Source organism: Cyanistes caeruleus, chromosome 3 (genome assembly GCF_971803275.1).
Source record: "Cyanistes caeruleus chromosome 3, bCyaCae1.hap1.1, whole genome shotgun sequence".
Taxonomy (NCBI): Eukaryota; Metazoa; Chordata; class Aves; order Passeriformes; family Paridae; genus Cyanistes; species Cyanistes caeruleus.
Window position 1 is genome coordinate 2979850 of NC_141703.1, and position 20723 is coordinate 3000572.

Consider the following 20723-nt stretch of genomic DNA (forward strand, 5'->3'; position numbering starts at 1 on the left):
AATCTCTTCAAGACCCAAATTACTTCTTTGCACCCATGGAATCATAAATCTGATTTCAGAGGGAGCATGTGTGTGACTGAGATTTATTTCAGCAGCAGCTTTCACTAAAAAAGACATGAAATGAGATATATTTATGATTAGGAAAGAGACTGTAAGGATGATGGTTTGTTATTTTCACATTACCTGCCTCGTCACTGTCTTCTAATCCAACTTGATAAAAATAATGTTCTACTATTTTCATTTTTTAAGCCTGTCCAGCTGCAAGAAATCAGTCTGAGTAACACTTTGTGTCTCTGCAGCACAAACATTTCCATTCATTCCTGGTGCTTGGCCCCTTTATTATGGAGGGTGGAAAAATGAATCTGATAACTCAAATTTAAAAACACACGACTCCATTTTTGGTAGTCATTTGACCTTGTAGTTTTTGTCTTGGATTCTAACCAACTTCATTGCAGAATTTACCACTGAAGGCTCCAAAATGCTGTTTTTACATCTGCTTTGCTAAATTTGTCTTCATTTGAATCACAGGGAAGCCAAACAGCCTTGGCTTGGTAACATTTCGGGGGCAATGTAAGAAGGCTGCACCTGGCTGTAAGAAGGTTGTGAACCTGCAGAGATGTGCACAGACAGTTGATTATCAACATCTTCAGCCTTTCACAAGGCTGTGGGGCCCAAATCACGGATTATGAAACTTGTTTGCCACCTGAAGTCTGAGCTCTTGGAGTCAGTGTTTATTCTGAGCCATGTCTAGAGAAAATGCCTGGCAGTGAACACAGATTTCTGGAATAAGGAGAGCTTTCCTGTCAGATTAGTCTTTTACCAGGTTTTTGGCTCCCAGAAAAGTTTGAACTTGAGCTTCAGAGCAGATATTTCTGTGTCCAGGGCCAGGCTGGATAGGGCTTGGAGCAACCTGGTCTAGTGGAAGGTTCCCTGTCCTTGGAACTGGATGATCTTTAAAGCCCCTCCAACCCAAACCACTCTGTGATTCCATGATTTCATAATGTCCTTGTCCTATCCACAGCCACTGCAGAGCCCTGTTTCCTCCTAGAAGGCAACAAAACTGAGATAAACCATTTCTTGCACTTGGAAAACGCTTGATATTGTCAGTGCCGCTGCCAGCAGTGGTGCAAGGAGAGCAGCAGAGAGAGCCCAGGTGTCCCAGCCTGGGTTGTGCCACCTGGTAACACCAGAGCTGGGCTCTTCTCTGCTATTTCCATGTGCCAAACTGTGCCAGGTGCTGCCAGAGGGATAACAGGGATCACTGATGGATCGTGGCGCTGCCAGGCCTCAGCAGCTGCAGATCCTGGCCACACATTTGCCTTTTGATGCCTCTGGGTCAGATGTGTCCTCTGACTTACTGCAAGGTGTCCCTGTCCAATGTGATCCCTGAGCCTTCTTCTTCCAGTTACTCAACCCCAATTATTTCTGCCAGTTGCTAACAGGTGTCTGAATGCCAGAATTTTTGTCAGTTACAACATTTCTTCAAAAATCTCCTGAGAACTCAGCTTTTCTTCTCTGTGGGGTGTACCAGGAAAAGGAGAAAGCATGAAAGACCTGTATTGACCTTATTGTTATAAATTTCAAACTGTGTTTGTATGCTTTAACTGCTAGAAATAATAGATGAATTATTTCAAAATCTGCTTAAATCAGCGAATATTCTGGGTCATAAGGAACCTCTAAAGGTTTCAATGTGCTGCTCAACACAGAATCAACTTTTACAGAGTGCCCAGGGGCGTTTGGAGTCTCCATTGGTGTCCAAGGAAGGGCTGGACGTGGCACTCAGGGCTCTGGGCTGGGGACAGGGTGGGCATTGGGCACAGCTGGGATTTGATGGTCTGGGAGGTCTTTTCCAACCTCAGGGATTCTGGGATTCTGGATTACCCTGCTCAGGGCTGAGGTTGGCCTGAGCCTCTCTGGGCCCTGTCCCAGAGCTTTCTCTCTCACATCAGGGACTTCTTGTTTTGTTTTGTTTGCATCCTGTTGGAATTCCCTTCCCTGTAGTTTGTGCTCTTTGTTTTTCCCTCTGCACCTCTGAGAAGTGTAGGGCTTCATCTTCTCTGCAGCTTCTTTTTTGCACCTGAGCTCAGCCTTCCAGAGAAGTTAAAGGAGGGCTGGTTAAATCCTGATTCCTCCATGTATTCTCTTCCTTGATTACATGGAAAAAGAATATTCCCAACTTTTGTGAGAAGAGATTCTCGATACTTTTTCCCCATTACAATTTTCCCAACTGAAAACTCTGGGAACAAAAATGAGCAGATCAGCTGAGCTAGGTTGTGTAGATAATTCTGGCCCAAACATTTCACACAGATAATACTGACTCATTTAATTCTTCACTGTGTAATATCTCTGGTATCTGGGTGTTCTCCTGGTTGTTTCTGGACGTGTAAATAAGAGTCTGGCTCTCCTGTCCAGTGGTGATTACACTGCTAATTTAGCAAACTGATTGATTTGGCTTTGGCTCTGAGAAAATACCTGGGAATGGTTTGGGAGACAGGATGTTCAGCAGCATGGATGAGATTGAATCAGATTTGGGTTTTTCACTCTTCTGCCAACACAGCTCCACCTTTTCTGCCTCAGACACTCCACAGGCTCTCATCTCAGAGCTGCTTAAAGCAACATAAACCCCTGGTCTGCAACACAGACCTCACCTAGTTCTAGACAATTTGAAGTGGCAAAAAACACTGTTAATAAACAAATTATGTCTTAGAACCAAGATAAATTCCCCACAAGGCTCAGGGCCAGGTGCTGTGCAGTATGACAGGGACATCCTCTGCTGCTTGGTCTCCAGGCTGTGGAACTATTCCCAGTTTTATTTAACAATTTAACGTTGTAGGTGGAGTCAGCTTGGTGGTGAGGCTGGTGCATGTTCCAGCACGGGAAAAGTTTGGAAATCAAGGCAGGCAGCTTGTCAAAGTCTGTGTGTCCAGCTAAGTCACCAGAGAGGAGACAAATGCACCCTCTCAGAAGGAGCTGTTGTCACCAATTTTCATGCTGGCAGGAGAAGCCAGCCCCTTCCTCCTTGCTGTTTTCTATCCCAACTCTGTTTCTGTCCTTTTCCCTCTTTTTTTCCCTGAAGTCAGGATGTTTTCACTTGAATCTTTGTCCTTGGCAAAGCCAAATTCAATATTTTCCTGCATTGCTGAACAACCTTGAGGCAGCCTTGTGCCTGAGTATTCACAGAGCTCCTTGGGCAGGTGCTGGAACCACCTTGACTGCGCCAGCACACTCTGACAGCTCCTTTGCTTTGATCAATGAACTCTCATAAATATAAGGCAGAGGAATGATGGAGAGGAATATTTTTGGTCAGAAAGAAAGGACTTGATTCAATCAAGATGCTGAAGCTGTCAAGTGAAACCAAAAACTTATGCAATAGTGTAAGGCTGAGGATCAAGGCCAAGAGCTTCTAGCACTTTCCTACCAGAAGGGGCAGGAGAGTTGATATGTTGATAAAGACCTTGGATCTGATCAGTTTAAGGTTAGAGGATATGAGGTGACTTTTGAGAGTGTTCACTTTTGCTCTGAATTGTTTGATCTGAATAACCTTTCCCTAGGTCAGGATGGTCACAGGCTGTGGAAAGCCCCAGCTCTGGTGCTCTGGGTCAGGTGTGAGTTTGCTACTTTGCAAAGGAAATATTCAATTTTGCAGCTTCTTTGGGCAGCAAAATTTTGGGAGAACAGCTCAAATCCCACTGGTAATGACAAGATGTTTGAGCTAAGAAGAACTGTCAATTCCTGGTTTTTTATTTTCCAAAAAATACAGACTACAGGGAACAGAACTACTTTGGAGTACAGTTATGTGATCCCTCCTGCCTTCCAATTCTTGAAAGAAGAATGAAGAAATGTCAGAAACTTCCCTCCCAAAATGATACTCTTTTCCTCACTCAGTTTCCAGCCAATCTGGCTGCCCACAGGTCACAGACATTGCCCAAGTATATTGGCTTGCTCGCTGCTATTACTGTTGCACAAAGCTAAGAAGGGGTTGAAAAGACTGGAAAAATTGAAACAGAGAAGAATTATAATTGCTTTTTAAATCTGGTAATGGAGATTTCTTTCTTGACAACTTCCCTGCAGTCAAAGGAGGAATTTGATGGCTTTTGCTTCTATTTAGGGAGATCAGGAGGCTCCTTCTTTAGAAAAGTCAGGCAGGATTTTAATTTTTACACACTTGAGAAGAAAAATTACTGAAATGTTTTACGTGGATACTGGGGAAACAACATTTCTGTGGTTTCTGCTGTCCCTCGTGGTGGTGATCTGCTGGATGACAGTTTTCTGTCAGTTGAGGTGGCCTAAGATGCAAACCCAAACTCTGGCACCCAAATGTTGCCTCAAATAATATCTCAGGAGCCAGGCAATTACCTCTCTTACAATTAGTTTATCTCAACAGCTCTTGTATTTTTTCCATGCTGCTGCTTCTCCATTTTTGCAGGTGATGATGAGATTTTGGCTGCTTTCTTTAAGCTAAATAATGAGGCCATCACTGCCTTCATCCCCTCTCCCTGCCAAAAGAAGTCACAGTGAAATACAAAAACCTGGTTTCTTGCTGATGATTTCCCCTTTTGTGCAGTTTATAGACTGCAGAGGAGAAAATAACTGAGAAATCAGGCTGGAAGTGACATTTAAAAAAAAAAGAAATTTTAAAAAACCCTCCATAATTTCAGCTGGGTCAGTGTTTGGTTTCCAGCTGTGGTGTTTTGATAACCTGGAAATGGTAAGTTCAGAATGGCACTTCAGCAATGTTTCCTAAGGAAATGAGCCTTATCCATCACCCTGTCTGGCCTCAGCTGAATCACTTCTGAAACTGTGGTTGGTATTTATGCTTTTGGATCTCTTTCAGAACTTCAGTGAGATTTTGGAGCCTGCAGAAATATTAAATTCCTACCAAAGTCATGAAAACAGGCTGAGTTAACCACACCATTGGGCGCCAAGAAATCCATCTCTGTAAGAGGGAGCTACAAGAAATGTTTCTTTTTTTAATTCTTTTTTCCGTGAGTGCTGCTGCTCCCAAAGCTCCAGTCAAATATTTTTTAAATTCACTGTTCCTCTCCATGTCCCTGTGAAGTATCTTCAAAAGGAAAAACCCCTGCTCCTGCTTTGTGTGCTTGGATTTTCCAGGCTGCATCTGCCCAAGTCTCATTTTCCATGCAGGGACTTCCACCTTCAACCACAGCTTAGTTTAGGTCAGACTTTGTGGGTTTGTCCACAAAACAGTTGGAGTGCAAGGAAATAACACTGACTCAACTCGGGCTTTTTATTTTTAAGTAAGAGTTTGAGTAAACATATCTTTGGTTTCAGTCCAGATTTTTTCTTACTTTTGTTTAATCTGAATGAAAAACCTCATATTTTTTTCTGCAATAACCATCATCTCCACAGGATTTTATGCTCATTTTATACTCATCTAAGAAGTTGTTCAAAGATGTATTCATGAAATATCAGACTCAACAAGACTAGAAATATAAGTTAAAGTCACAAAAAAGATCTTTCCATGTTAACAAATAACAACATTTTGTCTTGAAATGAAAAATTCAGCACTGCCTAAATTACCTTTTACTGTGTTATTTCACTTAAGATACAAAATAAAGTAAATAGGTCTATAAATTTGTTTGGAAAAAAATCTCAAAGGAGTTGCTGTGAAATTGCTATAATTGCTCTAATTGCCATTATCCTTTTCTATAGGGATATAAGTAGTGAAAAAAAAAAATTAGAAACACAGAAATATTTTTTGTAAATTGGATTTGATTTGACAAACATCATTTTCCAAAATACTTTATAAGGGAAAATACATTTAATTTCAAATTTTTCAAAAGATTTTATTTTGGCTGTGACATGCTGAAATTTTGGTACTTTTAACAATAGTTTCATATTTCAGATTTGCATTTCTTTTTCACAATAATATTTTACCCAACTTTAGGAAATAAAGTTGTTCAGTAGAATTAAATAAACTCAGAATGGAGGGATTATATGAAAAACTCTGTAATCCCTATTTTGAGTGAAGTAGGGGTTTTCTGCTTGTTTTTCTTACTTTGCTAAAAAGTATAAAAGACTTTTTGATTGCCCTTGATTTTTTTCCTGTAGGTTTTTCTAATCTGGCTAAAAATAATCCATCATTCCCCAGGATTTTTCCATGCACGAGTCACCAGTTTCCTCTCTAAAAATAAGGTCCTTTGAGGGCTAACTGGAACCTTCTGGAACAAGTAGAAAGATTTGGCAGTGCTGGACTTTCCCATTATCCCAGATTGCAACATCCAATTTCTTACAAATATCTAAGGGAGTCTTGATGGCCTTTGATTCCAGGTGGCTGAATGGAGAGTTTAACATAAAAATAAAATGTTATTGTGGAATTATGTTTTATTTCTACAGTATGGATGGATCTCACCAGAACAGGCCACACTGGTGTTACGTGTTTTTAAATAATTGAGATTTTAGATGGTACATGCAGCTTGCAAAGCCCATCTATCCTTTCTGGAGCAGACAAAACTCAGCAGGAGCACAAATAATTCAAAGCTTTCATGGCCTTCAGATGTCATGAGAGAAAAAGGGGAGTTTCTGCTTTTTCCATCTCTCCTGAGTTGTGTAGGGAAAGTGAAATGTGAATGCGGCCATGGACAGCAGAAATACAGATTGCTCTTGGTAGAGACAAGGAATGTACTGCACTAAAATGTGAATTTCATGTCTTTTTTAGACAGGTACAGACTCATTTAAAGAAATAGTTGATATAAGAGCTGACCTTTTAAATAAAAAAAGAGTAAACAAAAGAATTTAGCCCACTGAGGGGAGCTTTTGATAAATAGACTGGTAAAAAGAACAGGCTTCTTGTGCATGCAAACCCAAAATTAAATGGAGAACTGAAGTGGTAAAAATAGACATTGGCTGCTTCAGAGCAGCTTTCAGTGCATAAGATAAGGCTTGAACATTTGCAAACAAATTGCAAACAAGGCTGTGTGTTGGGAAGGTTTCTGGTTTTCTTCTGTGGAAAGATAATTCATTAGAACATTTAAGATAACTCAAAGGCCCATCTGTGAGGTGGAGGCCAGTGGCAGAATGGAAATGCTTTTCTAGGAATGATCATGGAATCTCAGAATCATTTGGGTTGGAAGTGACCTCCAGGACCATCGAGTCCAACCTGTGCCCGATGCCCACCTTGTCCCCAGCCCAGAGCCCTGAGTGCCACCTCCAGGTGACACCTGCAGGGATGGGCACTGCAAAGCTCCCTGGGCAGCCCCTGCCATGGCCTGAGCTCCCTTTCCATGGGCAAATTCCTGCTGCTGTCCAACCTGAAGGGACTGATGGAGCTTTTTCTGCCCTCCCTGGTGCCCAAGCACCAGGAAAGCCCACCTAGATGGTCTAAAAGTGGGACTGGTGGCTTTGTAGATGCCCAGACTTTCTTAATATGGACAAGTTGCAAGTGAGCTCTTCCAGATCAGAGCATTCATAAGTTTTAGCATTCATATTTTCCAGGTTCTGAGGAATGCATGAGAATGTAACTGTAAACTTCATATGAAGTGTCAGCAAGTTCTCCTCACAGCTCAGGCAGACACAACAATCCTTTTCCAGCCCCAGAACCAAGGACACCGTTGCAGTTTCAGGCCCCCAAAGTGTGAACAACAGAGAATTGATGGAGCAGTCTGGGAGGGTGGGACTGCATCACCTGAAGCTGTAATTGGACAATTAACCCCAAAATGGAAATGGACCAAAACTTATAAAAGTGTGAAAACTCATGACCTGGAATCCATCTTGAGTGGAGCCATGGCTGGGCTCTTGTTCTGCCCAACGTGAATCCTTTGAAAGCCTTTTAATAAATACCTACTTTATCTTTTAACTCTGTTCTAGGTAGCCTCTTGTGGCAGAAATGCACCTGGATTAATTTTTAGTGACATGGTAAAAACTTCAAAGAGCCTTCCCTGGAGGTCTGGTTGTGCTCTGGTTTGCATTGAAGCATCAGAGGACATGGATGTGCAGGAAAGAAACAAGGATGCTGGAATGCCCAAGATTTGGTGGGCAGAGTGAAATATTTGGGACTATAATATGTTTTAACAGAGAGAAGGAGAAAGTGCAGAGAAGCAGCTGGTGAGGAAGGAGGAAGAAGGAAGGAGGCACTACAGCAATAGAGAGAAGGGACTGTGTTTGTAGTTGAGGGGTGACAGGAAAGAATTTGCAGGATCCAGCCTTGTCTGAGTTTGTTCATAGGCTGAGATAGCTGTTTGTGTGTTATGGAGAATATTTCTGTTTAATTCCTTTTGAATCTGGTGGCGAAACAGCCTCTTACATTTGAGCTACAACTTCTCTTTGTCCAGGATTAAGTTTTCCAGGCCAGGTTGGATGGAGCTTGGAGCAACCTGGGATAGTGGAACAGGCCATCAAACAAATGTTAAGGAAAGCCTGAAATATTCAGCCTAAAGAGGGTGAAGGCTGAAAGGTTTTGACACAGAGATGGAAAATAGAAAATCCCATGGATCTCACATAATGAGTTTGGTTTTAAAACAGCTGAAGTTTTTTGGTTTTAAAATAAATAAGTTTTCATTTAACAGCAGGTAGTGGCTTCTGTAGCTTGTTGCCTCTGGGAGGCTCTGGATGTGGATAATATCAGGAAATCTGGAAGTCTGGCAAACCCACAGAATCCTAGAATGGCCTGGGCTGGAAGGGAACTTAAAATTCATCTCATCCCAGCCCTGCCATGGCAGGGCCACCTGCCACTGTCCCAGGAGCTCCCAATGTCCAGCCTGGCCTTGGGCACTGCCAGGGATCCAGGGGCAGCCCCAGCTGCTCTGGCAATTCCATCCCAGCCCCTGCCCACCCTGCCAGGGAACAATTCCTGCCCAAGATCCCATTTAACCCTTCCATCCTTCATCTTAAAGCACAGAAAAGGTTTTTGAATAGGCAGGGTTAGACCCTCCAAGGGCTCTAATGCCAGGTGACACAAGAATAAGTGAGAAATGGATCCCCAGGCTCATGTGCTCCCTCAGTCATGGCACTTTTTATATATTTTTTATATTTTCCCAGCTGTCCAATACACACATTTCTCTTTCTGAAGCCATGGGCACATTCTCCAATGCTCATAGGGGGTCCATTAGAAGCAGACAGATGCTAAGAAAGATATTTTGCCTCTCCTCTGAGAGAATGTTGTTCATGTAAATACTGTGATCAGTTGACATCAGAGATGATTTGGCCCTAATTCAGTGCTAAAAAAACAATTTCTGAGTTCAAATATAGAGTCTTACATTTATTTTTTTCCTAGCCTTGCTAGTTTCCAAGGAGATCTAACCATGTAGATTGTCTGCAAAGGTGGTAATTAGCCAGCAATGAACAAGATGGACCCAAAGAACTTATTGGCAAAAATCAAAATTTCCAAGCAGTTCTATCAGAGCATTCCTTTTCAGACATCCTAATTTGCTTCACACCATGGTTTTGTAAACAACTGGCTTTCAGATCACTGCTTGAGCAGAAAAATGGAAAACGTCCTCAGATGGGATTTTTTTTTCAGAATATCTAGCAATTAAAAATAAAATCCAACAAATTCTATTGACAATAAATAACAGTTTGGGTTTATAACCCAGTGTTCAGAAAAAATGACAAAGGGAGGAGCAAGGGCCAGGTAAAAAATATGTTCCCCTTTTTATGCAACGCAAGACTTGGAGAGAGAAATCTTGGATTTACCTTTGCAGGAAAGCAAAGACAGGATTTGAAATTGGACTGTCCTTTACAGTTGATGGGACTGAGGAAGGGTGAAAGTGAGACAGGAGAGGTCTTTACACTCACTGACTCTTGGGAATATCACCTGAATTTCTTCATTAATCTAACCCACAAATATAACATTATTTCAGTACACAATACCTGTATTTTCTCCTTAGAAAAGCTGCCGTTTATTTGAAAAGTATTTCCTAGTTTGGTGAAAATATATAGATTTTAATCTAGACTATTATGTTCAGTAAAAAGGCTTTTTTCTGTTAAATTTCCTCATAGTCTCCGTGCCAGTGTAACTCCTCCAGTTTATAGCTGGATTGTCACTTTGAGAAGTTGGAGTGAGATGGGGGTTGATCTTTTCTGCTGTGTCCCAAGGGAAAGGAGGAGATGAAATGGCCTCAAATGGCACCAGGGGAGGCTCAGGTTGGAGATTGGGAAAGAAAATTTCCCTGGAAGAGCAGTCAGGCCTTGGGATGAGCTGCCCAGGGAGGTTTGGAGTGGCTGGAATTGTCCCAGAGGAGTCTGGATGTGGCCCTTGGGGACAGGGTTTGGGGTGGTGCTGCTGGGGCTGGGGGGACACTGGATGGTCCTGAAGGGCTCTTGATGACTCTGTGATCATTATTATGATTTTCAAAAGGCCTGGATGAAGTTTTTGACCTTGTTTCTGACTTTCACACCTCCATGTATCCCAAAATGGATCTCCTTTGTGTTAACAAATGGATATTTATTTCCATCTACACAGAATGTGTGGGAATCATGTGTGAAATGAATAGTGAGGACCTGAGGTATGTGGAACACAAAACAATGAATCTGCATTCAGGAGGAGTGGGGGAGATGCACAGAAACTTCTCTTATTTTTTTTTTTTTCCCTGTATATAAACACAATTTTTTTCCACTGGATACTGAGCTCTGAAATGGTGACTAAACCCTTTATTTTGGGGCTGTTACTCCTCCTCCAGCTTGTGAGTCTGGTATTTTGTACTGTACATGAAGCTGCATCAGAGACATTTTTATCTGATGCTTCCTCGAGCCGGCAACAGGGAGCAGCAGCAGAACAAACATTTCCCTCTGGCTGCTGGACACAGCCCCAGAGCCCAAGAGGGCAGTGAGTTTGTAAATCAGGATTTGTGTTGGAAGCTGAAATGATCAGCAGCACCAGAGTGAAGTGAAGAAATCACTGTTTTATATAATCACAGCCTCTGTCAGTGGAGGGGGTTGGAGGGAGCGAGTAGGATTTACCTGCTGGCATTCACAGGGCTGGGAAGGTGGCCTGGATAAAAGGATAAAAAGGCTTTTTTCACTCTCTTTGCACCTCTGCAAATGTTGAAATAAAAAGGATAACAGCCTAAGAACTTTCTGTGGTTGTTATGTAATGAGATACCGGGCTCCTCACGTTTCTCACTCGTGTTACTGTACAGGGACTCTAAAGAAAGCTACAGCAGAGGGTCTCCAGCAAGATCCCTTGAAGTCTGATAAATTTGGGATTGGGAGCAAAGAGAATTCCTGTGGCATGGACACCTAGACCTTCCAGGGACTCAGAGATCACCTCTAAAAGAGATTTATGGACCTTCAGAGTCACAAGATGGGTCAGGCTGGAAGGAACCACGGTGGCTTTTTGGTGCCAGCTCCCTGCTCCAGCAGGGCCATCCCAGAGCAGCGGGCACAGGGCTGTGTCCAGAGGGCTCTGCAATATCCCCAGGAGGAGACTCCAGCCCCTCTCTGCTCTCTGCTCAGGGCTGGGCACTGCCCAGGGCACAAGTTGTGCCTCCTGTGCAGGGGGAATTGCTGGGCTCAGCCCCTGCCCGTGGCTCTGGTGCCATTGCTGGGCCTGGAGCAGAGCCTGGGCCTGCTCTGCCCCTCCTGCACCCAGGGACAGACAGGGATGGACAGGGATGGACAGGGATGGACAGGGATGGACAGGGACGGACAGGGATGGACAGGGATGGACAGGGATGGACAGGGACAGCCAGGGACAGCCAGAGACACCCCAGGGACAGCCAGGGATGGACAGGCACAGCCAGGGCTGAGGCCCCTCTCAGCTGGGGCTCCTCTCCAGGCTGAGCAGCCCCAGCTCCCTCAGCCTTTCCTGGGCACGGAGATGCTCCAGGCCCTTCCTCAGCTCCAGGAGCTCCTGTCCCTGCTGTGCTGAGGAGCCAGGGCTGGACACAGCAGCCCAGAGGTGCCTCCAGGGCTGGGCACAGGGGCAGCATCACCCCTGACCTGCTGGGAATGCTCATCCTGATGCACCCAGGACACCACAGACAGTGAAAGAGAAAGGAAACGTGTAACCACTCATGCTGGGTGTTATTTGTGTGGGTACCAAAGAAGCTGCAACCCTGTTTCTAAATTAATCTTAGATTTGGGGTTGACCAAACCCACACAAGGAGCTGATGGCCTGATCTGCCACATATCTGCTCCCAGGGCACCACACCTTCACCTTGGTAAGGTGTTCATTATCTCTGTCTCTTACAGGAAACAAGACCTCCAAGCCATGAATAAAGCTGGTGTGATAAATCCCATCAGTTACAACTGATTTCAGCGGACCCACCAGGCAATCTGACCTCAGTGCCATTCACATGGAAATGAAGTACAAGCTCCTATTGCAGGGATGCTGTGGCTAAACAGCATCTAAACAGCTAAAATCTTGCTTTCCTTCTGTGATCACTTTTAACAAATTGCCTGGCTCTCCAGCTTTCCCCTTCTTTCTCCTGCAATTACCTTGATTATTTGCTTTTACATTTAGTATTAGTACGACTTGTGACTGATAAAGCTTCTCTGTGTAATCAATGAATGAGTCAATCAATTTCTCACTCATCCTGCTCATCCTCTCAGTCCAGTCTGAGTATGCTGGTGTTATTTGGTCCAGACAAAATTAATAATAAGAGCTAAAAACTGCAGCTGGGTGCACTGGCGTGTTTGTAGGAGGCAGAAATATATTATCTCCACACTGATATGGGAAAAACAGTGCTCAGTGTTGTTCACAAAATTCTCCCTCTCTTTGGCAGGCTCAACACATTTAATCTTCTGTGGTGTTATCCCAGGAACATTAATGCAAATAAAGCTGGCCTGGAATTAATCTAAGGGAAGTAATGGCTTAGTCAGGAGTGGCAGAGTGACATTTCAGGGCCATACTATACCGTGCATCAGATCCAGCAATTTTAATAGACCTTTTTGACCTTTTGATTAAAAAGACTCCCAAGCATTTGTTCTTCTCCACCTCCTCATAAAGCTGTCACTGTTTTCAGTCCTTCTGTTGCATTTTCTTCCTGCTTAAAATAAAATGAAACTGTTGGCCTCTGGTTGAGTGACTTGGAGCTGGAGGAGCAGCCTGTATCCATAGGAGTGCACACCTACACTGTTTTCCTACAGAAAGCAGAACCAGTGGACAAACAGGATGCACACTGGAGAGCCTCTCTTTACTGGGGCAAATGAGGTGAGTTGTGTACCCAAAATTGGGTTTTTTGGTGTTTATTCCCATCATGATTTTCATCTCTTTAACTGGAATGCATAAATTAGGGAAGTCTGGTAATTCTGGAAAGGATTAAACATCAATTACATGACTTTTGTCAGGACACAAAATTGCCTGTTGGTAATTTTCTGTATCTCCTTCTTACTCCTTAATTTGTTTTGTCCTTATTAAATTTTTCTTAAATTAATTAACTTAGAACTTGTGTGAGTAGCTGACATTTGTGCCCCAGCTGGGCTGGCTGTCACTTGTCCTTCACAAACCCATTTTATTTGGAACAGGTGGATCAGATGAATAAAATCGTGGAAGTTTTGGGCATACCACCAACCCACATCCTCGACCAAGCCCTGGGGAGCCTGGGCAGTGCCAGCACCTCTGGGGGAAGAGCATAGCCCTGAAACCCAACCTAAATCCCTGCTGGGCCAGCTCCAACCTTGCCTTGGGTGCTGTCCCTGGTACTGGAGGTGAGGCTTTTGTCCACGTGGCCACTGCTGAAGTGGCCTGGTGCTTTCAAAGGGGGCTCAGAGAGGATCAGAGAAAAGAAAAATAAATTAAAAGTTGTATCTGTACTTCAGTAAACTCCAGGCCAGATTATTTAATAGAATCTCAGAATCATTAAGACTGGAAAAGCCCTCCCAGCCCATGGAGTCCCAGCTGTGGCCGATGCCCACCTTGTCCCCAGCCCAGAGCCCTGAGTGCCACCTCCAGCCCTTCCTTGGGCACCTGCAGGGATGGGCACTGCAAAGCTCCCTGGGCAGCCCCTGCCAATTTCCTACAGCTCAGGCTCTGCTAAGCTCCCTGCTGGGGAGGAATCGGCTGCTGGTGAGAATTCCTGGGCTCTCTGTTCCTCTTTATTCCAAGCAGTGGCAGTACAGGGCAGAGAGGGCTGCCAGGGAGGAGGAGTGGGAAGCTGCTCCACCAGGAGCTTGAACAGGAGGGTCCCATGGTGGAGTGACTCAGGAGGAGACAATTTGCCACTGAGGGAGCTGGGAAGGGTCTGGAGCCCCAGGAGGGGCTGAGGGAGCTGGGAAAGGGGCTGAGCCTGGAGCAAAGGAGGCTCAGGGGGCCCTGGTGGCTCTGCACAAGTCCCTGGCAGGAGGGGACAGCCGGGGGGGGTCGGGCTCTGCTGCCAGGGAACAGGGACAGGAGGAGAGGGAAGGGCCTCAAATGGCACCAGGGGAGGCTCAGGGTGGAGATTGGGAAAGAAAATTTCCCTGGAAGAGCGGTCAGGCCTTGGGATGAGCTGCCCAGGGAGGTTTGGAGTCTCTGGAATTGTCCCAGAGGAGTCTGGATGTGGCCCTTGGGGACAGGGTTTGGGGTGGCACTTCAAAGACTGAGAAGAAACATCCAATTAGTTCCATTTTGGGAAACCAAAGGGAAATACAACTGAGGAAGGGCAGCCTTCCTTTAGTATTAATATTCTGATATTTCAAGGAGAGGACGCATTTACAACAATTAATTTAGAAATGAAAAATCCTATTCCTACTATGGATACAGGTAAAAATATCCCATTTCTGGCTCTTCTAAGTCCATCACTTTGCCCTGAATCCTTAAGGTTTTTCCTGTTGCAGTGCTGCTCCTCAGGAACTATTTCAGTTGCCTTTGCTCCTGTTTAAAAGTTTTTATCAGAATGGAACTCTTGGGGTGCATCTTCCAGACTGGGATCTGTAACATCCTGGCCAATATTTTAAAAATTGCATAAATGTAACCTATTCTCTCATTTTTTTTTTATGGATGTGCTGATATTTAGCTTTAATAAATCCACTTCCTGCTAGCGGCAAATTCCAAAGAAACTCCTCCTGTGGAAAAGGACATTAGGAGGATTGCAAGCATTTAATTTTTCTCCTGACCCTTGCAAACATCAATATGAAAGGAGGGTGATGATCACACTGTTGACAAGGGGTATAATTAGCATTTGCTTACACTTCATAATTCCTGTTCTGGGTGAAGTGGTGGATGGATGGTAATTCTTTGGAATGGAAAAGAGAAGCTTTGGAAAGGGAGAGAATATGTTGTTATAAATGAGGGAATTTAAAGGGGGCAAAACAATAAGTAGAGTTTAAGAGATGTGGGAAATAATAAGTTCCAGTTGCAGTGGAATACAGCAAAGAAAACTTAGGCTGTCTGTCAGGATTTGGTTTTTGTTTCTTTTCTCTAGGCTTTTCATCCTCAATAACTTTTCTGTCTAAGATAAAACAGGAACACAGTTGATTTCCCAGTTGCTCTGGGATGTCTCTGAATGTAAAATCAAATTTTGATGTTCTATCGTTTTTCTTTGCATTTTTTTAGAGCTCCTTCTAAATTTTGGGGCTTTCTCACACAAGGTTTGTTACAGAAATGGTGGGAATCAATACCATTGTAATATCTTGTTTTCTCAGGTCCTTTTTTGGATTGTGTACTATTCTTCCACGTTATCAAAGAATCTGAAAAGGATGAGCAGAGGGCTGAAGCAGCTCTGCTGGCAGCAAAGGCTGGCACAGCTGCCATTGTTCAGCCTGGCCAGGAGAAGCTTTGGGCTGAGCTCAGGGTGGCCTTGCAGGGCCTGAAGGAGCCCCAGGAAAGCTGGAGAGAGACAATTGCCAAGGGCTGCAGGGCCAGGAGCCAGGGAAGGGCTGCCAGGGGCAGAGGGCAGGGCTGGATCTTGGCATCTTGGGCAGGAATTGTTCCCTGGCAGGGTGGGCAGGGGCTGGGATGGAATTGCCAGAGCAGCTGGGGCTGCCCCTGGATCCCTGGCAGTGCCCAAGGCCAGGCTGGACATTGGGAGCTCCTGGGACAGTGGGAGGTGGCCCTGGCCATGTCAGGGGGTGGGTACTGGGTGGGATTTAAGGTCCTGCCAACCCAAAACTCTCCATGATTCCATGATTCCATGAGTTATCCAGGTCTGAGATTGGCTGATGTCATTTATCAGCACAAGAACCTGAACACTTCCAGTTACTGGGTGTCAAACTCTCCTCTCCAAAATAATAATCTAGCAGCTCTTGAGCTTCACAGTTGTGGGCAGAAAAGCAGAATTTTGAACGACTCTTAAAAGTGTTAATCATGGAGTGAAAATGAGGAACAGCCAGAATCAGGGAAGCCACAGCAGAGACTTCTCTCTGCCTTTTCAAACAGAGCTTAATGACCAAACCCTGCGTAAAAAAAACATCTTCCAGAATTCAGTAGCTCACATTCATGAAATTATTCACTCCAGTTGTGGAATTTGTCAGCATTTCAGGTGAGGCAGTTGGCACTTTATGTAGGGCACTGGCTCTAATGTCCAGAAAGGAATAAATCGTCCTACCAGTCCCACTAGTCTTCTTTTTCAGGAAGAAAAATCCCCAAAATATACCTTCCCTCATACAAGATATTTTTTTTTCAACCCTAAATAATATTTTTTTATTCCAATCTCGCACCCTCAAGAGCTCCAAGAATAAGGATGCCCCTTGGATTGGGGTTAACAGGACATTTTACTCAAGTGGATGCACAATGGTTCATTTCATACTGGACAGGGGAGAAGGGAAGATTTTTCTTTTCCATGTCTGATGTTTCCTCCTCAAATGGCATTTCATATTTTTGAACTTTTTCTTAAATGACCCCATAGAAATTAAAGCTTTTCTATTGTGAAATTAATGAGAATGGTACAATTTTTTTTCTAGCTGCGAATTTTTGAATTCAATTTCAAATTCCTGCTTTTCCCCAGAATTTTCCTGAGAGTTTTGTTCCCTTCTCTTCCTTTCCCTTTTCCTTTTCTTCCCCTTCCTTTTTCCTTCCCCCTAATTTTTTCCTTTGCCTTTTCTTCCTTTTCCTTTAATTCATTTTTCTTCCCCTTCATTCCTTTTCTTTCCCTTCATTCCTCTTCCTTTCTTTTTTCTTTTTTCCTTCCTTTGTCTTTCTTTCTCTTCTTTTTTTCCCCTCCCTTCCCTACACATTCCATAATTAAAATTTCAGCACCAACAAGGGAAATCTGAAGGTTTTGTGCAGGAACTTTTCAGGAAAACCATTCCTATTACATCTCTGGGTTTTCCCAGAGATTTTCTGTCTTTCCAGGAGCTCTGGTTTGTGTCAGATCTCTTGGGCTCTTTCCCCATTTGTGGAGCTGGTAAGTGGAAAATGAAGGTGCAACTGAGCAGGAAATGTTCTGTCAGGTGAGGTGACTTTTATTCAGCAAGGAGTTAAAGTTCTTCCAAAACCATCTGCTTAATAATTGTTTCTTTTTTGCTACTTTAAATCTAATTTTTTTTAAATATTGCTTTGATTGCACTGTCTTGTAAGAGTAGCTGTAGCTTTTATGCTGGGTAGTAAATGATTCTGATCGAGTTCTATTTGTCTAATTACTTGTCATAATAAGCAATTATTTTTTATATAAATACACCTGATGTGCCATCATTAAAACATGTGGGACAAAGTTGTAAAACTCAAAATAATGGGAATGTTTTGGGAATATTCTATAAACACTCTCCCACATCCAGTCCAGCTTACCCAGCCCAGCTTTTCTGACAGGGATGTTCAAATTTTTGTGCCTCTTAGTGAAGCCTGTCCTGACAAATGCCTGCTGAGTCTTTTTATGTAAAGAATTATTTCATTTGCTTTTAACTATCTTCAGCCTCAGGATGCTGTTTAGGAAAAAGCCCAATCCTACTAAAATGTTACCAGAAGCTGCTGCTCCCAGGCTATTAAAAGGCACAACAAACCAACCATTAACTGGTGGTAACCAGTGATTAAGAAAATCTTGCACAAATCAGTGTTGGGTGGATTATTCACTGCTCAGTCATCCTTTGTGCTTCCTAATCTTGGGCAGATATAAAAGATTTAAGCTTAATTCAAATATTACCTTTAGGCTGCAGAACTTTTATGAAAGCATCTTAACTTTTGTTTTCCTAGCACATAAAAAGCTGAAAACTTAGAGGGACAGAGATTAGAAAGGTCAAAGCAATGAAGCTGATTTGCTCTGTTAATTCTGATTTCTAAAATTATTTTCTTTCTGTTAATGGTTTAGTTGAGTCTGTTCTAAATACTGGGAAAACACCACTGTAATTTTTCACTGGTAAAGTTTAAAAGGAAAAAAAGATTCCATTTAGGTTTTTGTACCTTTATGTTGACATTTATGCCAGAGAAGAAATGCCCCTTTTGTTGTGAGATTCTCACATAATGGGTGATTCTAGAAAGTGAAAAACCCTAACAGTGTTCAAAGACCTGTGGGCAGGACAGTGAAAATTCCTTTTCAGGAATATTTTCCTTTCTTTCCCTTCCTGCTCAGGCTCCCAGTCTGAGCTGAGTCATAAAAATCTGAATATATTCCTGCCTGCTGTCCCTATCTAGACCTTAATTTTCATTTGTTCTGTAACCTGCCTTAGGAGGGTGATTCCAAAAATGAGTAGGAAAGCTCTGTAAGGTTTTGTCTCTAAGCATGGCTGGCTTGCAGCTGAAACAGGAGGTGTTTAATGGGCATCCAGCACCACCAAAATGCATCCTGAAATTTCAGTGTGGGCTCATTATAAAAACACCGTAACAGCACTTGGAAATTGCTCATCTATGAAGTGCTTTGAATCACACTTTTTTTTTTTTAATTTTTTCTTCCCAACTGCCTAGAAAACCAAGAAAACTTCTTTATGGTGTGTTTTATCCTGCACTGGAGCTTGGCAGTCAGGTGCAACTCAGCGCTGAGATCAAGATACATTTTTTAATTAAGCTGATTGGTTTGGAGCCATAGATTTACAAAGCTAGGAACCACAGATTCCATGGAAACCAGAAGTACCTTAATCAATACAGATCTAAAATCAAATCACCAAATCCCTGAGGCTGGAAAAGCCCTCCCAGCCCATGGAGTCCCAGCTGTGCCCGATGCCCACCTTGTCCCCAGCCCAGAGCCCTGAGTGCCACCTCCAGGTGACACCTCCAGGGATGGGCACTGCAAAGCTCCCTGGGCAGCCCCTGCCAAGGCCTGAGCTCCCTTTCCAGGAAGAAATTCCTCCTGAATCCGTATTTCTCTGTTGTAATCGTGCCTAGCAAGTAATTCACTGAGTAATTTCACCTGCTGTCTTTGGGGGACCTGGAAATCAGGTACAACTGGCAAGGTTTAAGAAACAAAGCAAAACACCCCCCAGAGAACTCCATGGAGCTGAGAGTTAAAATAGATACATAAATTAATAAAGCAACACTGAAAAAGTTTGAAGCTCTAGTTTCAGCTCTGTGCCCATCTTCCCAACATGGAAATGATTTCTTAGTCCCAACTGTAGTGTTAGTTGGGGTTTGTAGCTTTTCACCCATGAACCACCCTATGAAACCCCAACCTGCAGGACACTTCCTGACTTTTCTGCCTCCTTCCCAAGCTAAGCTTTGATCCTGTGCCTGTTTGAAGACTTGTAGGTAAAGCTGGCCAGGGGATCATTGGTGTTTTATGGCAGCTTCTGTTGTGAAGTTTAAATTCTGTGATGCAGGAAAACCAAATCCTTAGAAATGCTTTTTTGCAAAACATCCCCTGTGGAAAACATCCCTTTTATTCTTGGCAGGATCAGACTTTTCAGGCTGGCTTCCCTTCTGCAGTCCCTCTGACATGATATCCCACCTTAAAAACCCCTTTCCAGTGCTGTTCTTCCTGCAGCTGGAACTCACTTTGCTAATAAACATTTTGGCTTGCAAAGAAAAACACTTTTCAAGATTTTCTTTGGTCAGAACCATTCCAGCAGGTTTAACTTCCCAGGCTGCCTGTCCCCTGCTTCCCTATGTGTGAAAAAAATGAAATTGTTGAATTGTAAAATACAGGGACTTAATGGGATGTAGGCCCTTCCTCTGACTGTCCTCATGCTAAGTGATTTGGAGCATGAGGCTACTGTAGGAAATATAGGGTGGGATAAAGATTTTGTGCAAACTCTGAAAAAAGCCCTGAAATTTTGCACATCTCTGGACTCTGGGAACCTGAGGAGAAATCTGGGAAGTGGGGAGGAGTAAGACTGAGAGAAGTGCAAAATGTTTCCACAGCTTTGCTGCGCCTTTTCCCTCTCCTATTGAATCAAGCTGTTATTCGCACTGGGCTCTTTGGGCTTCTCATGTGAGAGAGAATTTGTTGTTGTACCAGAATTTTGAGAAATAGCCAAGGTCTGCACGGAGCACAGCAGTGCTTGGAACATTGTCTCCTACCCAGGAACTGCCAGCTGTTGTGTCCTACATCATAAACGAACCACTGGGGACAAGGGACTGGAGGAAGAGATTTTCTGGGACGAGCAGAGTAATGAGTGAGGGAGCTGAGGTTTTTCTGGGTTACCTCTGATTTAAGAAGTGCTTAATATGACTATTAAGCACTGAGCAGCCTTTGATCTGTGAGTCATTCAGCGTTCTGGGCGCATCTGCTCTCTTTGATCCACGGGGCACTCTGCTCTCATGATCTGCTGTCCCCAGGGCTCTGGGGCTGCCTGCAATCTGTTAAGTGGACACTGGGAAGTTGCCTTGGCAAAGACTGGGAGCTTCACAGAATCCCACAAGTTTTCTGGCAACAGACGCTCTTGTCAACCCAATTTTCCATCTGAGGCCACTCAGACAACTGCAGCACATTAGACATGAGCTAAAGCAGAAAATTTGTGCTGTTGGGTGACACCAGAAGTAC

At 43.6% G+C, this 20723-nt stretch overlaps 1 protein-coding gene and 1 long non-coding RNA gene across 3 annotated transcripts in view; one reads left to right on the plus strand and one right to left on the minus strand.

Moving 5' to 3' along the window:
• Positions 1 to 20723, minus strand: part of KCNJ6 (potassium inwardly rectifying channel subfamily J member 6) — a 117300-nt gene that overhangs the window by 7332 nt on the left and 89245 nt on the right. The gene's annotated exons all lie outside the window — the stretch shown is intronic.
• Positions 11514 to 13723, plus strand: LOC147653878 (uncharacterized). The gene is made up of 2 exons (XR_015285353.1): positions 11514 to 13111; positions 13426 to 13723. It is a non-coding gene; the product is annotated as an uncharacterized LOC147653878 (long non-coding RNA).